We start from the raw sequence: 4,388 nt of genomic DNA, 5'->3' as shown, positions 1-4,388 counted from the left end.
GGTTCAAAATTTACGCTGTAAGTTTCTATTAATTAATTATATATATTTTAATTTTTTCATGATTTATATATATACTTTCTAAGAAACTAATTGTTAATTTATTTTTTCCAACAGCAAAAATATAATTGGGTCTTGGGGATCACTGAGAGGGTGAGGAAGAAGTTTAACGCGAAGGCGAAAGTTCGCTTGTTGGACACGGTCTCCAACTGGAAGGGTGACTGGATCGTGAAGGGGTATGAGCGTGGCAAACCCGCTGAGCTCACCACGGATGTGTGGGATGGCCTCATCCGTTATTGGCGTCTTCCTGATTCCATTAGAATCGCCCATTCTTGCTCAAACTCCCGTAACACGGTCGATGAGCACGGAAACGGGCCGATGCTTCACACTACGGGCCAAAAACCCCACGCCGGTGTCCGTTTGAAAATAGTAATTAAATATTTTATTAAATAATTTTTTTAATATATATAATTTTATTCTAACTTTCTTAAATGGGTTTTTTAGGCCAAAGAGACGGGACATCTCCCGTCTCTTATGGAACTTTACGAGAGGACCCACAAGAACAAGGCGGGCGTATTTGTAGATGGCAAGTCCGAGCAAATCTACAACGACGTAGTTGCTCGGGTTGAAGACCGCCAGACTCAGCTGACCCAGCAGTCTACCGACGGATTACCCGTCACCTTATCCACACTTGAAGTGGATAAGATTAACGAGGAGGTAAATTTTCTAAAATTTTAATATTTTTTATTATTCATTTAATTTAACTTTAAATTTTTACTAACAATATATATATATTTTTTTTAAGGTTGTCCCTTACAAAAAGGGACGGACGTTGGGGATTGGTTCCGTCAACGATGTTCCGAGAGCGACATCGTCTTATGGTCAGCGACGGGATGATGAAGTCACGGAGCTGCGTAGAGAGTCCGCTCAGCTGCATAACGAGTTAACCGCGACAAAATCTCGTACGGGTGGAGTCGAGGGCTTCTTGGACGTTATTGCGGCCACAAATCCGGAATGGGAGTCCATGTTGAGGAACATGCGACAACAACATCCCATTCGAGGCGGATGTTGCGAGGAGGAGTGATGAATTCTACCAGGCGATGAATGACCCTTAGTTCTTTTTTTTCCATTGTTGTATTATAAATTCAAAACTTATTTATATATAAAATATTTTCATATTGATTTATTTTTATTTTGAATTTTAATTTATTATTAAATTAAATAATTTTAATTATTTTTTAATTATATTTTTAAATTCTGTAAAATAATAAAAACGAAGTAAATTCGTAGCCAATGTACGACCTCTTTACGTGGAAACCTCACGAGGAAATGACCGAGGAAATGACGAGAAAAAATAAACGAGTATTTTACGAGAAAACATATACGAGGAAATCACGAGAAAAGATAAACGAGTATTTTACGAGGAAATACTTTCGTGGTAGTTACGTGTATTTTGCGAGGAAACACTTTCGAGGTATTTACGTGTAGTTTACGAGGAGCACGTTTCGAGGTATTTACGTGGAAATATAGCGACTTCCTTACGTGGAATATTTACGTGGTCTTTACGACGAAATGATGTACTTAGTCTTTATATTTTCCTCGCTAAGTTACGACGAATTGGCGAGGAAATATGTGTTACGACGGATGAGTAACGAGAAAACGTGTTTCCTCGCTAATTCGTCGTAAAGCCTCTTTTACGACGAACTCACGAGGAAAACCGCCCTCGTTAAGCTTATGTTTTCTTGTAGTGTATGGTTTGACTTCTTTTAGCAAAGTGATCGTGTCTGAGGTAACCATAGCCATATGAGTCTAAGTTTTTTTGTATTTTTTTGGATTTAGAAATATAGGAACCATTTGGTTTTTTGTAACTTTCGGTCCGGTATTGGTCTTGTTTTTTTCGGTTCGGTTTCGGTTCGGTTTTCGGGTTTCGGATAATATGACCATGACTAATAGGGAGGTCGTAATATAAGGAGGTAAATCTTGTTGAAAATTTAATATTAAATTTTTTCGAATATACAGTTTGAATCAAATCCTATCAAGTTATTATCGATTATTTGGTGTGGAAGTCAAGTTAGTGTAGATTTGATCAAATCTTTTCTCAATGATATCTTTCAAATGTTCTTTTAGGTAAGGATTATATTTACAGAATTGGTAGATATGAATATTATTTAAATTCAAAAATACATATGATATCTAAGTTCTAATCTTATTAGAAGAAGACTTGTTAAAACGTAAAATAGTGAACATGAGATGATTGAAGTTTATATACTGACAATATTGTGTTCATAATGCCAGGTTTCTCTAAGTCTAAGAAAGAATCAGCCAACTTGGAGCCAACTATTATCTATATGAAAATGAGATCGAATAAGAGTTATTGCATTGATAATCTAATTATGAAGCAAAGAGAATAAAACATATTTATGTCTTCGTATGATGATGACGATTGTAAGATATCAGAATCAATCAACTTAGAAGCAAAGAGTATAAAAGGCGCCAAATATCATCTATACGATAAGAGGTCCAATGAGAGTTATTGTATAGATAAAAAAATTGTATATAACACTCGGTCTCGATTTAAATTAATTCGTGTCAATATATTGGTTTACTTTTAATAGATAGCGGTTTAATTTTAGTTATTCGGTTTCATTTGTAATAGCAGCGTGTTATATAATTATTAAATTGTAACAAACTTGAAATAGTCCATAAATAAAGCAGTTTTCTAATATACTTCAAAGAGTCCAAAACTTAATGACAACTTTTATGGTAGATAAATTTAGGACTCTATTTAAATAGAGTAGATATGGCATTCTTGTGCCTTTGTTTTTGTTTCTGGGACGTCTGGCACCCTTATCTCTGCCAAGATAAGAATGAAAGTAGCTTAATATAGGCATATATAAAGAAAAAAAAACAATTCACTACATATAGTTAATTAACAATATTTTCCAATTAAGCTTAATGAGATAAGTTACCATATTTTATCATTGTTATTATATGCTAATTTTCTTCAAATACTAATACAAATTAGACTAAAACTTGCAGCTGTTGGTTGTACAACTGTTATCACTTATCTCCGTGTCATAACAAGATTTAAAATCCCATAGTGTACTAGTACAAATATGTATAGATTGATATAAAATTGTATTATCTTATAAGTCGTGGCTTTTCCCAAAATGTTCATGAATTAAAACAAGCTTAGGAGAAAGACTAAGGTATAATGAACTGCTTAGAATAATCCCTAAGTTGAGTTAGAGACAACAAAAGATATGGATTTCATTTTCGAATAACCGAACGAATGATCAAATATGAATTGAACATGTAGACATCATATTAATTATCAATTGAGAACATTGTTAATTATATTTAATTTAATTTCGGGCCAAAATAATGTGACGTGTATTGATGAATAAAATGTGTTGTTGATGATTAGGATTGGATTCCTGATTTGGCTAGTGACATGATATTCTCGATCAAATCATTTTATAAAACATTGCTATTTCAAAGTATTATTACGACTTGTAAGTTCCCTTGATCCAGTGGTTTAATCAAGAGTTCATTAATGCTTTAATACCAGGAGGTATAAAGTTCAAATCTCATAAAACACAAATTATGCAGATCGTGGGAAAAAAAAAGTTACAAGAGATCTTCAGCATGGTGTATGACGTATCATCAAACATGGATATCATAGGACGGCTCGGAGTGATGTAGTCAGACGTGTATTTTCATATGGTGGTAGAATTACCGACTGTAGAATCGTCTATTTAATATTTCTCAGCATTGTAATAGCATAATTAATTAGACGTTCATGCACAAAAAAGTATTATTTCGATTTATGTACTAACCAAATTGGTTTAGAATTATATACGCAATGAAGCAAAAAAAAAATGGTAACTAATATAACATAATTTATCTAGATTTTTTAAATCAACTTGGAAACTACGAGTCTATGTGGACAATTAAGAATACATTTATATGATAAAACTAGGGATTTGCCCGGGCTACGCCCGGGGTTTTACTCTATTTTTTTATTTTTACTTGAATATATACATATATATTGGAATTGCTTTTTTTCTAACACAATTCGAACTGCTTTTAAAATAAGTTTGTATACAAATTTATAACTATTTATTAAGTGTTATCTACCCCATACAATTGAAATGTTAGAATTTTAGTTTGTTTTGTATTTTATTATATAAAATTATGAGACGACTGTATGAGTTAGAAATTAATTATACGTTATTTTTTATTTAAATATTTTTATTTTTCATTATGTACATTTTCTATGTACAATAGTTGTTATATTTACTATGATTTAAATCTTGTTATGAGTGTAGAACCATTAAGTATATATTTTACTTATCCTCTGTTTCAAAAGAGAGTATAAAACTTGTAAA

Source organism: Brassica oleracea, chromosome C6 (assembly GCF_000695525.1).
Source record: "Brassica oleracea var. oleracea cultivar TO1000 chromosome C6, BOL, whole genome shotgun sequence".
NCBI classification, from domain to species: domain Eukaryota; kingdom Viridiplantae; phylum Streptophyta; class Magnoliopsida; order Brassicales; family Brassicaceae; genus Brassica; species Brassica oleracea.
Note: the sequence above shows the minus strand (reverse complement) of the source record.